Here is an 18,995-nt window from a genome sequence, read left to right as displayed (position 1 = left end):
GTGGCGGGCTTCTTGGCCCGCAGCAAATCACTCGGATCTGCATTTTTCTTATATTCCTCCAGCTCTACCACTGTTATTTGGGCATCCGCGATCTTCGAGCCTTTCTGGAAACACTCTTCTGCCTTCTTCCGGCTGCCAGTGATAGTGATCATGCCTTTGGGGCCAGGCATCTTTAATTTGAGGTACACATAACATGGTCGAGCCATGAAGCGGGCATGGGCTGGTCTTCCCAAAATAGCGTGGTAAGCGCTCTGGAAATCCACGACTTCAAACGTCAGCTTCTCCTTGCGGAAATGCTTCGAGTCGCCGAACACTACATCCAGAGCTATTTGACCGAGTGACTCAGCCTTCTTCCTAGGAATGACTCCGTGAAAACTCATGTTGCTGGAGCTGAGCCTGGACATCGGAATGCCCATTCCCTTGAGCGTCTCTGCATACAGTATATTCAACCCACTGCCGCCATCCATCAAGACCTTCGTCAGTCGAGTGCCTTCGATGACGGGGTCGACCACCAGCGCTTGCCTCCCAGGGTTGGCAATGTGAGTGGGGTGATCGGATTGGTCGAACGTAATGGGAGTTTGCGACCATTTCAGATAGCTTGGTGTCGCCGGGGCGACCATATTGACCTCTCAGTTGATCACTTTCAGTCGACTTTTGCTCTCTACGTCAGCAATAATCATCAGGGTGGAATTGACGTGAGGGTACTCTCCATCACTGTCCTCCTTGTCCTCAGCCTTGTCCGACTCCTCCTCTTTGTCCTTGGGCTGTTTCCCTTGAAACTGCTGGGTTAAGAGCCGGCACTGGCGAGTGGTATGTTTTGGGTAGATGAAGTTACCCTCCTCGTCTTTCTTCGTGTGGATGTGACACGGTAGATCCATCACGTCATTACCTTCTTTATCCTTTACCTTCTTGGGGTTCCAAGATCCTTTGGGCTCCCTTTGAATTTTCCCTGAGTCACGGCCAGAGCCTCTCCAGGAGCAGCTGGCTCGGCCTTCCGCTTCTGTTTCCGACTGGAGTTTCCTTTTTTCGACTGACTCGGCTTATACTTGCCACTCCGGATCCTGTCCTCTTCTTCACCGTTGGCGTATTTGGTGGCAATCTCCATCATTCGACCCAGGGTCATATCTCCGGTTCGACCAAACTTCAGGCTCAACTCTCTGTTCTTGACTCCATCCTTGAAGGCGCAGACCGCTTGATGGTCCGACACATTCTCCATGGTATGATGCAAGGTGATCCATCTCTGGATGTAATCTCTGAGTGTTTCACTCAACTTTTGTACGCAGACTTACAACTCCGTCAGTCCGGCCGGTCGCTTGCAAGTTCCCTCGAACGTCCTGACGAACACTCGGGAAAGATCTTCCCAGGTGTAAATGCTGCTAGGAGCTAACTGATTCAACCACGCCCTGGCCGAACCCTCTAGCACGAGTGGCAAATGCTTCATGGCCACCTCATCATTACCACCACCAATCTGTACCACCACTCGGTAGTCTTCAAGCCAAGTTTCAGGCTTGGACTCTCTGGTGAACTTACTTACCCAAGTCGCCAACCTGAAATTGGGGGGTATCACTGCGGCTCTGATGGCTCTGCTAAAGCATTCTGGACCTGAAACATGGACTCGGCTGCTAGCGGGCACATCTCTGTCATGGCCACCTCTATGAGCTCTGTTCCGGTCGACCAAACCTTGCATGATGACGGATCTTGCGTCAAAGCCTGGTTCTCTGGGATCGATCGGAGCTCTCCGCCCAACACTGAGCTGGCGCCTGTCATCTTGCTGCCGATGGGCATTAGACCCACTTCTCGGGGGAGGAGTGGGAACTCGACACCTATCATCACGGTTAAATCGGTCATCATAGTGGTCTCGCCAGCCTTCACGTCCCACGCGCCTCGGAGGTGACCTTGGGCTGTGAGCCGACTGAACAGTATTCGTAGCAACAGATCAACTGTGAATCCTATTGCGCGACTGTGACACAACTGAATTCTGATCTCCTGCCACCCGGAGCAAATCCCTGATCTGCATCAAGCCTCTTCCAGCCTCCGACTGGGAGGGCTGAATTGACTCTGCTATACGGGCTGCAGCTGCCAAATTCTGAATCGGGGTTCGATATACCTGAGTCGGTTGAGGAAAGAGTTGACGCCGTTTGGAGTCAGGTACTCGTTGACGCGCACGCTCGTCGAGTGCTCGCTGGAGGTTCTCCAGTCGAGTGCGTTCAGCCAAGTTGGCCAAACGCGCCTCTTCCAAGGCACGAGCCTCAGGAGTTTCTCCTGCGATGGGAGTATGCAGGGCATCCATGTTCCGGCGGCGAAGATCTTCTCTTTGCTGAGAAGTGAGTAGCTCGGGCTGATATTCTTCGTGGGCCTGAGCGGGGTCGCCTCCGTCGTCCATCCCGTCAGCGCGGGGGAAACCGGGAGGGCTACGAGGCCCGTTGACCATCAGGACCTCCGCCGCTGGATCACTTCTGTCGCACTCAGATGCAGTCTCCACGGAGCCAGTCGACAGATCAAACATGCCCTAGAGAGATTTGTCGGGCTCAATTGCCGCGACTTGGGTGGTGGCCGATTGGCGAGCCACTGCGTGTCTCACCCATCGCTGAAGTCTCGACCGACCGGAGCGCTTGCGCTGGCGGGAGACAGGGAGGGAGGACGGCACAGGAGTCGATCGGTATGGGGCCGACGGCTGCCGCAGCAGGATGCCGCAGACACACGCCCGAAAGTGCGTCGCCCCGCGGATGAGGAGCGCGTCGATGTCAAGTGGTGCCTCCTGGAGCCAAGCGGAGTCGTCGGCGATGAAAGCAAGCGCACCGAGACGGATCTCGCGGCCCTCGACCAGAGCTTCGCCAGAAACCATGATGAAGGCAATCGGACAAATTGCAACTTCTCCAAAAAGTCGCTAAGACACCTGCCCCAAGGTGGGCGCCAACTGTCGTGGTTCTAAGTCCGACAGTAGAATGGGGGGTAGGTATGGAGAGGCAAGATCCTAGCTATGGAGTAGTTGTACACACGAGTGTTTAGCGAGTTCAGGCCCTTCTCGAAGGGAGTAATAGCCCTACGTCTCGGAGCCCGGAGGCGGTCGACTGGTTTCTGTGTATATGAGTTACAGGGGTGCGAACCCTTTACACCGAGGAGGGGGTGGCTTATATAGAGTCCGCCAGACCCCTCCGCCCCTCAGTTATGTAGGGTTTAAAGTACATTAAGATAGGGGGTTACTGGTAACGCCCTCATAAAGTGCCATGAAGACTATTAAAGCTACTTAATGACAGACCGTTGCGTGCTGAGTGACTTTAGGTCTCCTGGCCGTCGAGTGGTTAGCTTCATGGTCGAGTGGCTATCTTCATCGTCGAGTGTCCTTGAGTTCGTCGAGTGAAGTCCCTCTTGGTCGACTGGAAGGTAGCTTCTTCTAAGGGTGTCCTTGGGTACGGTATCCTAGATAGGTCCATGAGCCTACCCTAGGTACATAACCTCATCAGCAGCCACGTAAAACTTGCAACAACAAAGTAGAGGACATCTAACTTGTTTTTGCAGGGCATGTTATGATGTGATATGGTCAAGACATGATGCTAAATTTTATTGTATGAGATGATCATGTTTTGTAACAAAGTTATCGGCAACTGGCAGGAGCCATATGGTTGTCGCTTTATTGTATGTAATGCAATCGCCCTGTAATTCCTTTACTTTATCACTAAGTGGTAGCAATAGTCGTAGAAGCAATAGGTGGCTAAACGACAAAGATGCAACGATGGAGATCAAGGTGTCGCGCCGGTGACGATGGTGATCATGACGGTGCTTCGGAGATGGAGATCACAAGCACAAGATGATGATGGCCATATCATATCACTTATATTAATTGCATGTGATGTTTATCCTTTATGCATCTTATTTTGCTTTGATTGACGGTAGCATTAAAGGATGATCTCTCACTAAATTTCAAGGTATAAGTATTCTCCCTGAGTATGCACCGTTGCGAAAATTCTTCGTGCTGAGATACCACGTGATGATCGGGTGTGATAGGCTCTACGTTCAAATACAACGGGTGCAAAACAATTGCACACGTGGAATACTCAGGTTAAACTTGACGAGCCTAGCATATACAGATATGGCCTCGGAACACTGAGACCGAAAGGTCGAGTGTGAATCATATAGTAGATATGATCAACATAGTGATGTTCACCATTGAAAACTACTCCATCTCACGTGATGATCGGACATGGTTTAGTTGATTTGGATCACGTGGTCACTTAGATGATTAGAGGGATGTCTATCTAAGTGGGAGTTCTTAAGTAATATGATTAATTGAACTTTAATTTATCATGAACTTAGTACCTGATAGTATTTTTTCTTGTCTATGTAGATAGATGGCTCGTGCTGTTGTTCCGTTGAATTTTAATGCGTTCCTTGAGAAAGCTAAGTTGAAAGATGATGGTAGCAATTACACGGACTGGGTCCGTAACTTGAGGATTATCCTCATTGCTGCACAGAAGAGTTACGTCCTGGAAGCACCGCTAGGTGTACCACCTGCGCCAGCAACTGCAGACACTGTGAATGCCTGGCAGTCGCGTGTTGATGACTACTCTATAGTTCAGTGTGCCATGCTTTATGGCTTAGAACCGGGACTTCAACGACGTTTTGAACGTCATGAAGCATATGAGATGTTCCAGGAGTTGAAGTTAATATTTTAAGCAAATTTCCAGATTGAGAGATATGAAGTCTCCAATAAGTTCTATAGCTGCAAGATGTAGGAGAATAGTTCTGTCAGTGAACATATACTCAAAATGTTTGGGTATTGCAATCACTTTATTCAACTGGGAGTTAATCTTCCTGATGATAGTGTCATTGACAGAATTCTTCAATCACTGCCACCAAGCTACAAGAGCTTTGTGATGAACTATAATATGCAAGGGATGAACAAGACAATTCCCGAGATCTTCCCCAATGTTAAAAGTTGCGGAGGTAGAAATCAAAAAGGAGCATCAAGTGTTGCTGGTCAACAAGACCACCAGTTTCAAGAAAAAGGGTAAAGGTAAGAAAAAGGGGAACTTCAAGAAGAACGGCAACAAGTTGCTGCTCAAGAGAAGAAACCCAAGTCTGGACCTAAGCCTGAGACTGAGTGCTTCTACTGCAAGCAGACTGGTCACTGGAAGCGGAACTGCCCCAAGTATTTGGCGGATAAGAAGGATGGCAAGTTGAAAAAAGGTATATGTGATATACATGTTATTGATGTGTATCTTACTAATGCTCGCAGTAGCACCTGGGCATTTGATACTGGTTTGTTGCTAATATTTGCAACTCGAAACAGGGACTACGGATTAAGCGAAGATTGGCTAAGGACGAGGTGACGATGCACGTGGGAAATGGTTCCAAAGTCGATGTGATCGCGGTCGGCACGCTACCTCTACATCTACCTTCGGGATTAGTTTTAGATCTGAATAATTGTTATTTGGTGCCAGCGTTAAGCATGAACATTATATATGGATCTTGTTTGATGTGAGACGATTATTCATTTAAATCAGAGAATAATGGTTGTTCTGTTTATATGAGTAATACCTTTTATGGTCATGCACCCTTGAAGAGTGGTCTATTTTTATTGAATCTCGATAGTAGTGATACACATATTCATAATGTTGAAGCCAAAAGATGCACAATTGATAATGATAGTGCAACTTATTGGTGGCACTGCCGTTTGGGTCATATTGGTGTAAAGCGCATGAAGAAACTCCATACTGATGGACTTTTGGAATCACTTGATTATGAATCACTTGGTACTTGCGAACCGTGCCTCATGGGCAAGATGACTAAAACGCCGTTCTCCAGAAATATGGAGCGAGCAACAGATTTATTGGAAAACATACATAATGATGTATGTGGTCCAATGAACATTAAGGCTCGCGGCGGGTATCGTTATTTTCTCACCTTCACTGATGATTTGAGCAGATATGGGTATATCTACTTAATAAAACATAAGTCTGAAACATTTGAAAAGTTCAAAGAATTTTAGAGTGAAGTGGAAAATCATCGTAACAAGAAAATAAAATTTCTATGATCTGATCATGGAGGAGAATATTTGAGTTACGAGTTTGGTCTACATTTGAAACAATGCGGAATAGTTTCGCAACTCACGCCACCCGGAACACCACAACGTAATGGTGTGTCTGAATGTTGTAATCGTACTTTACTAGATATGGTGCGATCTATGATGTCTCTTACTAATTTACCGCTATCATTTTGGGGTTATGCTTTAGAGACGGCTGCATTTACGTTAAAGAAACTTCAACCTGATAAACTCGAACCCAAATCGGAGAAATGTGTCTTCATAGGATACCCAAAGGAGACTATTGCGTACACCTTCTATCACAAATACGAAGGCAAGACTTTTGTTGCTAAATTCGGATCCTTTCTAGAGAAGGAGTTTCTCTCGAAAGAAGTGAGTAGGAGGAAAGTAGAACTTGATGAGGTAACTGTACCTACTCGCTTATTGGAAAGTAGTTCATCACAGAAACCGGTTCCTATGACGTCTACACCAATTAGTGAGGAAGCTAAAGATATTGATCATGAAATTTCAGATCAAGTTACTACTGAACCTCGTAGGTCAACCAGAGTAAGATCCGCACCAGAATGGTACGGTAATCCTATTCTGGAAGTCATGTTACTTGACCATGGCAAACCTACGAACTATGAGGAAGCGATGATGAGCCCAGATTCCGCAAAATGGCTTGAGGCCATGAAATCTGAGATGGGATCCATGTATGAGAACAAAGTATGGACTTTGGTTGACTTGCTCGATGATCGGCAAGCCGTCGAGAATAAATGGATCTTCAAGAAGAAGACTGACGCTGATGGTACTGTTACTGTTTATAAAACTCGACTTGTTGCGAAAGGTTTTCACAAGTTCATGGGGTTGACTACGATGAAACTTTCTCACCCGTAGCGATGCTTAAGTCTGTCCGAATCATGTTAGCAATTGCCGCATTTTATGATTATGAAATATGGCAAATGGATGTCAAAACTGCATTCCTGAATGGATTTCTAGAAGAAGAGTTGTATATGATGCAACCAGAAGGTTTTTTCAATCCAAAAGGTGCTAACAAAGTGTGCAAGCTCCAGCGATCCATTTATGGACTGGTGCAAGCCTCTCGAAGTTGGAATAAACGCTTTGATAGTGTGATCAAAGCATATGGTTTTATACAGACTTTTGGAGAAGCCTGTATTTACAAGAAAGTGATTGGGAGCTCTGTAGCATTTCTGATATTATATGTAGAGGACATATTGTTGATTGGAAATGATATAGAATTTCTGGATAGCATAAAAGGATACTTGAATAAAAGTTTTTCTATGAAAGACCTCGGTGAAGCTGCTTATATATTGGGCATCAAGATCTATAGAGATAGATCAAGACGCTTAATTGGACTTTCACAAAGCACATACCTTGATAAAGTTTTGAAAAAGTTCAAATGGATCAAGCAAAGAAAGGTTTCTTGCCTGTATTACAAGGTGTGAAGTTGAGTCAGACTCAATGCCCGACCACTGCAAAAGATAGAGAGAAAATGAAAGATGTTCCCTATGCTTCAGCCATAGGCTCTATCATGTATGCAATGCTGTGTACCAGACCTGATGTGTGCCTAGCTATTAGCTTAGCAGGTAGGTACCAAAGTAATCCAGGAGTGGATCACAGGACATCGGTCAAGAATATCCTGAAATACCTGAAAAGGACTAAGGATATGTTTGTCTTTTATGGAGGTGACAAAGAGCTAGTCGTAAATGGTTACGTCGATACAAGCTTTGACACTGATCCGGATGATTCTAAATCGCAAACCAGATACGTGTTTATACTGAACGGTTGAGCTGTCAGTTGGTGCAGTTCTAAACAAAGCGTCATGGCGGGATCTACATGTGAAGTGGAGTACATAGCTGCTTCAGAAGCAGCAAATGAAGGAGTCTGGATGAAGGAGTTCATATCCGATCTAGGTGTCATACCTAGTGCATCGGGTCCAATGAAAATCTTTTGTGACAATACTGGTGCAATTGCCTTGGCAAGGGAATCCAGATTTCACAAGAGAACCAAGCACATCAAGAGACGCTTCAATTCCATCCGGGACCAAGTCCAGGTGGGAGACATAGAGATTTGCAAGATACATACGGATCTGAATGTTGCAGACCCGTTGACTAAGCCTCTTCCACGAGCAAAACATGATCAGCACCAAGGATCCATGGGTGTTAGAATCATTACTGTGTAATCTAGATTATTGACTCTAGTGCAAGTGGGAGACTGAAGGAAATATGCCCTAGAGGCAATAATAAAGTTATTATTTATTTCCTCATATCATGATAAATGTTTATTATCCATGCTAGAATTGTATTAACCGGAAACATAATACATGTGTGAATACATAGACAAACATAGTGTCACTAGTATGCCTCTACTTGACTAGCTCGTTGATCAAAGATGGTTGAGTTTCCTAGCCATAGACATGAGTTGTCATTTGATTAACGGGATCACATCATTAGGAGAATGATGTGATTAACTCGACCCATTTCGTTAGCTTAGCACTTGATCGTTTAGTATGTTGCTATTGCTTTCTTCATGACTTATACATGTTCCTATGACTATGAGATTATGCAACTCCCATTTACCGGAGGAACACTTTGTGTGCTACCAAACGTCACAATGTAACTGGGTGATTATAAAGGAGCTCTACAGGTGTCTCCGAAGGTACATGTTGAGTTGGTGTATTTCGAGATTAGGATTTGTCACTCCAATTGTTAGAGAGGTATCTCTGGGCCCTCTCGGTAATGCACATCACTATAAGCCTTGCAAGCAATGTATCTAATGAGTTATTTGCGGAATGATGCATTACATAACGAGTAAAGAGACTTGCCGGTAATGAGATTGAACTAGGTATTGAGATACCGACGATCGAATCTCGGGCAAGTAACATACCGATGACAAAGGGAACAACGTATGTTGTTATGCGGTTTGACCGATAAAGATCTTCGTAGAATATGTAGGAGCCAATATGAGCATCCAGGTTCCGCTATTGGTTATTAACCGGAGAAATGTCTCGGTCATGTCTACATAGTTCTCGAACCCGTAGGGTCCGCACGCTTAAAGTTCGGTGACGATCGATATTATGAGTTATTGTGTTTTGATGTACCAAAGGTAGTTCGGAGTCCTGGATATGATCACGGACATGACGAGGAGTCTTGAAATGGTCGATACATAAAGATCGATATATTGGAAGACTATGTTCGGACACCGGAATGGTTTCGGGCATATACCGGAGTACCGGGGGGTTACCGGACCCCCCCCCCGGGGGTGTTTATTTGGCCTCATGGGCCCTAGTGGAGAAGAGGAAGGGCGGCCAGGGCAAGCCGCGCGCCCCCTCCCCCTCTAGTCCGAATAGGACGAGGAGGGGAGCGGCGCCCCCCCTTTCCTTCCTCTCCTCTCTCCCTTCCTTCCCCCTCCTACTCCAACTAGGAAAAGAGGGAGTCCTACTCCCGGTGGGAGTAGGACTCCTCCCTGGCGCGCCCTCCTCCTGGCCGGCCGCCCCCTCCCCCTTGATCCTTTATATACGGGGGCAGGGGGGCACCTCTAGACACAACAATTGATCTCTTGATCTCTTACCCGTGTGCGGTGCCCCCCTCCACCAGATTCCACTTTGGTAATATCGTAGCGGTGCTTAGGCGAAGCCCTGCGTCGGTAGCATCATCAACACCGTCATCACGCCGTCGTGCTGACGGAACTCCCCCGCAAAGCTCTGCTGGATCGGAGTTCGTGGGACGTCATCGAGCTAAACGTGTGCTGAACTCGAAGGTGCCGTACGTTCGGTACTTGATCGGTCGGATCGTGAAGACGTATGACTACATCAACCGCGTTGTGCTAACGCTTCCGCTTTCGGTCTACGATGGTACGTGGACAACACTCGCCCCTCTCGTTGCTATGCATCACCATGATCATGCGTGTGCGTAAGAAAAGTTTTGAAATTACTATGTTACCCAACATTAACAATTTGGCATGTTCCACTTACTGATCTGCGAAGGTCCTCAACTTCTTGTCACTTGGGATCATCTGATATTTTGATCAATCCATCAGAGGTATGCTTCAGTTAGTTTCTGCATTTCCAGGTTTTCCTCCATGCATAATATGTAAGTTGAGCATTTGACTCGTGTGTGTGTGTGTGTGTGTGTGTGTGTGTGTGTGTGTGTGTGTGTGTGTGTGTGTGTGTGTGTGTGTGATGTATGCCATGTAGCTGCATGCTTGACAATATCTATGCTTAGATTTAACTTGTGTTAGTGTGGATGTTGACTATTGTTCCTGAGGCCCCACTTGATTTGTTGTTCATGTATCTATGCTCTATGCTCAGATTTGGCTAGTGTGTCATCTTTGGTATCAACTTGAAAGGCAAATTATTCATGGTTATGATTCAACATTTAACAATGTTTTCTTAACATGTTTATCAAAGACTATACTACTATGTTTGTAAAATGAACTCTCGGATAATTGGATTTCTTGAATGCTTCTTTTACCAATATTGGACTTTTATTATTTGCTTGGATTTCTTTGAGTTTCTAGTGTTGTTAGTAAGGTGGTGCGGCCATGATTAGCATTGCTTACTTCTGACACCTCCTGTTTGAGAAAGAATTTGCCCTGTTATCCCTTCCATGAGCAGATTAGCAACCCTCTGAGCTCTTGTTTATCATTGATCTAATGATTCTGGTCTGGTGCTACTTTCATTTTGTCGTGTCGTTGTTCCTGTCCATTTTAAGATGGCCATAATTTTTGCCAATAGTGGATATGCGGTGATGCATATGTCTTCTTTTTATTGCAGTATAGATTGTGAGATAGAATCATCATAATTTGTTCTGTTTCTTTACCTTCTTCCATGTTTTCATGTGCTACTTATTTCTTGCTGCTTGTGGAAGAGGTTGAATAACAAACAATGATGATTCTATCTCACAATCAACAAACAGATTGGGCGTAGCTGTTTCGAGAGATATTCTTGTCCTCCAGATATATGTTTGGCCAGTTTATTAGATTAAGATATGTGAGTACTGTCAAAGCTATGCCCAATTGAAGCAAACCCCGATCCGCTCCCTCTCGCACCCAGACTATGCTTCGGTGCCTTAAGGCGCCTGCCTTTGTGTCTATGACATGTGGGCCCAACAGGTGGCTGGCCCACATGTCAGTGACCCAAAGGCAGGTGCCTTTAAGGCACCGAAGCTGCGTCCCTTGCACCCTCCCGCTAGGGGTTCCGCCGCCCCTGGCGTGCGCGCCCCGACCCTTCCGCCCCCTCTTACCCTCCCCCTCCCGATCCCGCACCTGCGCTGCCTCCTCGGGAGGTGGTCGGGGTGGTGCACCCCTCCCCTTCCTCTCGGCCCTCCCCTCCACTGGATCTCCCCCGCCACCGCCGGCGGGTGCACCCGGCGCTGGCCCGGGTGGTGCCGCCAGCGGCGGGACCTTCTATCCTTGAGCGCTCGTCCCCTTCCCAGGGCAGGGGACGGTGGCGGTGCTGCTCGGCTAGGCAGCGACCCGGTGGCGGTCGCCGGCAGTGGGCAAGGTGGCGGTGCTTCCCTTGGCGGCAGGGCGGCGTGCGATGGTCGGCAGTGCGTCCCCGGCCTAGATCTGGGCCCTCCATGCCCCATCTGAGTCCTAGCGGGTTGGCCATTGGCGTGGCTTCGACGGCCTCTGCGTGGCGCGTAGGAGGAGCGGCTCGGACTCGAGGTGGTAGCGCCGACGACGTGCCTGCTGCAGTGTGACGGGGGGAGCTTTACGGGTATCTGAGGACCCGGCCGGACCTGTGGGCCCACGGGATCGGTATGCACCTGCTGTCACGTTCGGTCGGTTTCCGTCTGTGACGGTGGAGGTTGGGCCCTCCCGCGTGCCGACGATGCTGTTGTCCCGAGTCCCGGCTCCTCTTCTTCGTTGAGAGGGCCCCTTTCACGGTGCCGTGGTGAGACGGCGTGGAAGCTTCAAGACCGTTTTGGCACAGAGTGGTGGTTTGTTTGGTGGTGTGCTCCGGAGCGCCCGAGGTGAAGGTTGGGATCGGGAGAAATCCCTGTCGTCCGAGCCGACTCCGACGCGGTGGTGCCTAAGGGTGTCGTGGAACCTTCCTGGAGGGTGTCGGGGGTACCCTTCCTCTCTCCTCGTCGCGTACCGGGGGAAACCCTTGGTAGCAGCGTCGTCATCGTCGCGTCACTTCTTGGAGGTGTTGATTGGTACCGGCGCTTCGGAGTATAGGAGCTTAGTGGAGGATCCCCGGTGGGCGCGGCGGTCGCGAAGCTTCTTCGTTTTTGTTGATCCGCCGGTGTCGGCATTTGTTTCTTTTCTTTTTCTATTTTGTTTCTTTTGGGCGTGCATGTGTTGCTTCTGTCCCAGTACCTATCTGATTGTATCGGTGATGTTTGCTTTAATACAAAGGGGGAAACCCTATTTCGTCTAAGTACTTTCAATCGAGAAATTATTTGTGTCGAATTATGTGTACTATGCTTGGCATATGCCAGACAATTTATTTTTGACCAAATTATTCTGCGATGCCTCTTGATACTTTGTTACGGGAAAATGCGAGGGGATGTTGCCAGAAAGTTCTGGACATGATGGATATGTGTCCAGCAAGTTCTTTGTGCTGTATGTTTATACTGTGGAGTCTGTGCCTTCTCTGTGTTCTTGTTGCCCATGTAGAGCAGGTTCCCAAACAGCCATATACAGATAAGTTGTTGAAAAATCATGACACCATTGAGTTAAAACAGAAAACTAAGTTAGGTCCTGAATCCTCTGCAACATAATGTTGGCTGCTTGGATTATTGGAACTAGTTCTTGATGCTGCTTAAACATCGAATTTGCAGGTAGCACATCATAGCTGTAACTATAAAAACAGCAAATAATCTGAAGACAGGCGAAAATGCTGAATATATACAGGCATGCCTGATTTGTACCGCCAAAAGTCAGCTAAATGCCTAAATCACGAATATAACAAATAGTTGATTGTTGTACAATTTTCATTCTCTACAATCTCTTTAGGACCAGTTGAGGACTAATTTCATTAGCATTCTCTGCCCTAGGGTGGAAACCCCACCGCCAAGCATGTTTACCCTACTGCAAAAACGTCTTCTATTTTGGTAGAGAAGAGGTAGTAAATGAGTGACGAAGGTTCACATAACAATAGAATCTCTCTTTATTGATTCTCAAATATAGTTTCATTACATCATCTACCAGATTTACAGAAACAATAAAGTCCGGCCGGGTGATCTCCAGTCGACACACAGCTATGAAGAAGACTACACTCGTCATAGATCGTCGAAGCTTCTGTAGCCGAAAAGCCTCCACAATGCAGAATTGCAGATGCAACACCTCCATGCAGTCTGAAACTCTGAATTGATGATCAGCTTTGTACTCCTCGTAGTTGGCCATCCATCCGGCTCTAACTCTCGCCGACGTCGATGGCGGGCATGCTCCTGACGTCGTCCATGGCGACACGCACGGTTCGGGAGGGGTCGTCGCGGGGGAAGTTGCCGTTGTACATCACATCGAGGAAGCCGTCGTCGTCCGCTGCGGCGGAGACGACGCGGGCGGCGAGCCAGAGCACGAGGCAGTGCCCCGTCGGCAGCATCCCGGCGCGCGTGCGCACCTTCACCGTCATGCCCTTCTTCACCGAGGTCGACGGAGAGCGCGGCCGGGCCGGTAAGGTTGGCATGTTCTTGATGTACGCTGCTCCGGCGGTGGAGGATCGGCAGGGTGACGCTGACTTGTTGGGAACTCCCGAGGCCCTTTTGACGGCGGAAACTTTCATGCTGGACACGGCCGGGTTGAGCGCGGATCGGCGCGGCGGGGCGGTGCACCTCTTGGCAATCTTCCCCGGCGGCACAGAGGCGATCTCCTTGGCGGCGGCGCCGTCTCCCTTGGCCACGGCGGCAGGCTGGTTCTTGTTCTTGGTGGCCACTGCGGCCGGCGCGTGCTGCAGGATCGACGCAGGCGAGGTCGCGACTCCGGCTCGCGGGCGTGGCATCGGCATGGTCATGGACGACGGCTTCGTGGTCGCCGGTCCGGCTGGCTCGTCGGCGGACGGCTTCTTCTGGATCGACGCGACAGTAGATGACTTCTTGGCGATCCCTCCATTGGGCGCGGCGGCGAGCTTCCTGCGCCGGTGGAGCTCGCGGCGGATCGCGCACCGCTCCGAGGAAGAGCGCTTCGCCATGAGAGCCGGCATGGCTTGGTCTACTCTTTGGCGGTGGGTGGTTGCGGAGGAGGAGCTGATCGGCGAGGAGGAGATTGCGATGAGAAGATGGTATAGACGCTAGGCTATTTATCAAGGCAGCGCGATGACTTTTTGATTGCGAGGAGGCTCGCCGGCCCTACGTACGTGTTGGCGTCGGAGTGGGACGGCCGGGAAGCGTAGGAACCAAGCAGCAGCAGGGTGCAATCGAAGCCGAATTGGCGCGGATTGAAATTTGGATCCGACTTGGCGCGGAGTGAAAGTTGGCTGGATCAGCTCGCCGAGATCTGAACTAACAGTCAGTGTTACACGTCGCCCTCGTCTCTGCCGTGGTTCATCGCCACCGGCGCCGCGCCCTCTACTCCCCCAGGCCGTTTCGCCACCAGCAACGGCGCCACCAGCCAATTTCTCCGCCATAGTTACATGATCAAGTCTGCCATCACATTTCGTTCATTCACATCACCCAAATGCTGCCATGACACCTTCTAAGAAACTAGTGACATGGATTGGTTTTTTGAGCTCCATTATGCCTTTACTTCGTCATCAAAAAGTCATTGAAGTAACAATATTTACGCAAGATGCGTTATTTGGACAGACGCAATAGATTCCTGGCAGAAGGAGTCTGAGCGCTACCATCAGACGGCCTCTTCCCGGAAGCGGCGGAGCGCAAAGCGGACGACATCTCCTCCTCGGGGCCGCGTGGGATGACCTCGGAATCAACGGATCTGGAGGTGTAGGACTCGGATCGACTGCCCGCCATGCCGGAGAAGGTAGAAGATCGCCATACGGGAGCTTGTGGGCCAAGAGAGTGAACTGGAGGGGAGCGGAGTGTAGTGGAGTGGAATGCAGCTAGGGTTTTGGCCGGAGTACGGATAGGGTCCATTTTATGTGGGCCCGGTGGGCCAGCGTTGGCCGGATATGACGTGACGGGCATGTCCGGGCGTCCCCATATCTGCCCCAGATTTGTGTTGGATATGGGGAGTGCTAATCAGTCTGGCCGTTTGGGCAAGCTATGGGGAGGCCGGTTGAGTGGCGTTTTTCTGTTTGGGCACTGACCGAATAACCCGTCCGAACGTTTGGGGTGGGTATAGGGGTCTGGTTGTAGATGCTCTTAGGATGCTTTGGGACGTTTTAATATTCATGCCATTTGTTGCAGTGTGTGCACTACTTAAAAAAGTTATTCGACACACTTGTTCGTCTGATCACCCAAGTATGAATGTTAAGCAAATTGTATATGACATAAATTTATTGGGAAATCATATAAAGCATAGGAATTCAAGAAAAAGAGAGAGAAATTGAAGCCCCTTTCGACTTGTACTTCCTAAACTCTTTTGCAATAGCTCGAGATGCTTCAATTCTTTCCAAAGTTTTAATATTACTCCCAATCTTCTCTCAATATTCAATGATAGTTTGGTTTCTTATATGATTGGATAGAGAAGGTGTTGATGATAGCATACTTGCAAGACTCAAAAGCTTTACCTGACTGCAAAACAACACACTACTATGTTCTTAAGAGTCAGAAAAGTTCTTTTTGAGCTCGAGTTCATGTGCACCTCTTACCTGGAGCGTCAAACTTTACATCAATTTTTTTGTGCGTAAAAATTTCTCTTATTTGTTTCTCCTAATAAAACATTTGTCGAAACTTGCAGGTCGATATCACATAAGAACTATCATATACAGATTTTTTTTGGATTTTTTTGGCGCAACAAAAATATTTAATGTGCACCTTGTTGTTCATAAGTATTCAAAAGCTTACACTTCAAATGAAACTGAAAAAATAATTGCTACACGTATTATGGGATGAACATACCAATAGTTTGTATGAAATACATTTTTACATGGGAAAATCATGGTAGTTGTTGCATTATATTTTTAAGAGATTGAACTTGGATTTCACATGAAGATGTGCATATCCATTAAGGGCGTGTTTGGTTGCCCACATCGAGCCCAACCAGGCCCGCACTGGAAGGGAGAGGCCTGTTTGGTTGTCTGGTTTCACTGTTGGGCATGCATCGCACGCTTTTCAAAGCAGCCTAGAGCCTAGATCGCTAGAAACGCTTGGATCGGCAGTTTCTCGCGAGCCAGGCTGAGTGCGGCGCGAGGTCGCATGGGCAAGTGTGAGGCGAGGGCGAAGGGGATGGAAGGAGATGGAAATCTGGCGCGCCGTCCCAGCGCCAAATCTAGCCTCGCCCCCCTTTCACTCGCTCACCCATAGCCACTGCCCTCTTTCTTCCCTACTGCCTCACCACCGAAGGCGGCTGCGATTTCAGCTCTGCGCTAGAGGGGGCGGCGGCGGCAAAAGAGGCGGCGGCGTTTGCCGCAGATCTGGTGCTCCCCTTGCTGTTGGCCATTGTCTGGTCGACCTTGTCTGTGCCATGGCTCACCCCTAAGCCGTCCTCGTCTCCGATGACGGTAAGCAGCACCCCCTCCCCCCTTTGTTAGTTTAGTTCTTAGGCCGTTAGGCTAGGTGTAGGATCGATTTCCCACTGAACGAACCGTCGATGTTGACTAGGATATGGACGCGCGGATGAGGCTGATAATCCAGGCAGTAGTACTGATTAGTGTGATTCAGGCATGGGTCATGTTCATGCACTAGAGAGCTGTTCGTCATGCTGGGAGACCTTTGATCCGCTATTGTCCATTGTTTCCCTGGGAATAGGAGAGGATCCAAAATCTGAACTACATCTACAACTGCAATGACGTCGAGGCTCTGTGGATGCTTCGAATGAAAAGAGCATCATTTGCCAGGCTTGTCGAGACCTTCAGGAGAAGGGGGCTGCTACAAGATAGCATCAACACCAGTTTCGAAGAGCAAGTGGCCATGTTCCTTCATGTTGTTGGCCATAACCAGAGGTTTAGGGTCATTCACAACACGTTCAGGAGACCAATGGAGACCATCTCTAGGTACTTCAAGCAAGTGCTTTTTGCTATTGGGGATCTTAGAGGAGAGATGATCAGGAGACCATCTGTTAGACTCCACCCAAGATTCGCGGAAGCCCAAGATGGTATCCATACTTCAAGGTGAGCATTGACAATATACACTATTCATGGCTTGATATGCTTGTATTGTTCAAGTTGAGCACTAACACAGACTTGTGATGCCATTTTTAGGATTTCATTGGGGCAATAGATGGTACTCATGTCACTGCTAGAGTTCCTAGGTCACAGTCTGCAACATACAGGGGGAGGAAGCACTACACAAGCCAGAATGTGCTTGTTGTTGTTGACTTTGATCTAAAGTTCACATATGTGCTGGCTGGCTGGGTGGGGCCGGCACATGATTCTAACATCCTCACTAACAACATGCGTCGACCTAATGGGATCAACATCCCCGACGACAAGTTCTACCTTGGAGATGCTGGCTATGCATGTCGGCCGGGTATTCTTCCACCCTTCAGGAAAACTAGGTACCATCTCAACAAGTTCTCTGGTAGGAACTATCCTAGGACTGCACAGGAGCTGTTTAATCTCAGACACTCCAGCCTTAGAGTAACTGTTGAGAGGGCATTTGGAGCTCTGAAGAATAGGTTTAAGATCCTGGATCAGAAGCCATTCCACCCATACTCCACTCAGGTTAAGCTAGTTCTTGCTTGTTGCATTCTGCATAACTGGATCCTCCAGTGGGGCTTTGATGAACACGTGCCTGAGGAGGAAGAGGTCGAGCCTGACGATGTTGTTAGCTCCGTCCATGGTGTGGAGGCATTTGACAATGATGCTTGGAAGAACAAAAGGTTGGAGTGGGCAAAGGCGATGTGGCTTAACAGAGGTCAGTGCAGGATTTGAAGAAGATGGAAGAAGAAGAAGAAGAAGAAGAAGAAGAAGAAGAAGAAGAAGAAGAAGAAGAAGAAGAAGAAGAAGAAGAAGAAGAAGAAGAAGAAGAAGAAGAAGAAGAAGAAGAAGAAGAAGCAGCGGCAGTAGCAGAAGCACCAGCAGAAGCAGAAGAAGAGGAAGAGGAAGATCTGGTAGCAGAAACACCGATGAACTATCCCCTATATATTTAGCCAATGACTCTTAATAATTTGAACTGTCATTTGATAGTAGTTAGGATGAACTGTCATTTGTTTAAGTAGTTGGCGCTACATATTTAGATTCTGTGTGGTAAGCTCACCACTAGTTAGAAGTGGTGACAACACTTTATGCAGGTTGCAACCAAACACCATGTCATATGTGCGCCTAATGCAATGCGGGCAACCAAACGTCGGGTCGAAAATGGTTGTCTCATGCAACTAGGGACATGCAGGCAACCAAACTATGTGCATCTGGGTTTTTTCGGCCTGCATCCCCTCAAACCGGCTTAATAGAGCCAGGCTCGCCGGGCCAGGCTGGATTGGCAATGTAACCAAACACCCCCTAAGTGAATATGCACCACACTAACAACAAATATATGCATATTCATTAATGGTTGCAATGTCCTTTATGCCATCAATTATGCATCTTTTAAATGGTACTCCCTACGTCCGGAATTACTTGTCGCGGAAATGGATAAAAATGGATGTATTTAGAACTAAAGTACGTCTAGATACATCCATTTTCCCGACAAGTAATTCTGGACATAGGGAGTATATATGGAGCAGTCTGCACGCTGGCTAGTTATAGTTTTTTTTTTGCTCTTATTTACTCTTTCTTAATTGTGAGAATGCGTGAGTCATAGCTATTCAATAAGTATGTAATGAATGCATGTGGTTGGTGCAGCAATACATATCACATGGAACCATATAAGGATGTGTCGTCTATGGCTCAATATGCAGTTCTTGTAGCTAGCCGCTGGGTTAGTCTATCCATTACTATAAGTTACAC

At 48.0% G+C, this 18,995-nt stretch overlaps 1 non-coding gene and 1 pseudogene across 1 annotated transcript; both read left to right on the top strand.

Moving 5' to 3' along the window:
* Positions 1–10,581: 10,581 nt before the first annotated feature.
* Positions 10,582–10,677, top strand: LOC119313400. Its single transcript, XR_005151690.1, has one exon. It is a non-coding gene; the product is annotated as a small nucleolar RNA snoR1 (small nucleolar RNA).
* Positions 10,678–16,713: 6,036 nt separating this feature from the next.
* On the top strand, positions 16,714–17,981 carry LOC119310437 (annotated as a pseudogene).
* Positions 17,982–18,995: the final 1,014 nt, after the last annotated feature.

Source organism: Triticum dicoccoides, chromosome 5B, assembly GCF_002162155.2.
Source record: "Triticum dicoccoides isolate Atlit2015 ecotype Zavitan chromosome 5B, WEW_v2.0, whole genome shotgun sequence".
NCBI lineage: Eukaryota > Viridiplantae > Streptophyta > Magnoliopsida > Poales > Poaceae > Triticum > Triticum dicoccoides.
Note: the sequence above shows the minus strand (reverse complement) of the source record. Positions and strands in the feature narration are given on the sequence as shown.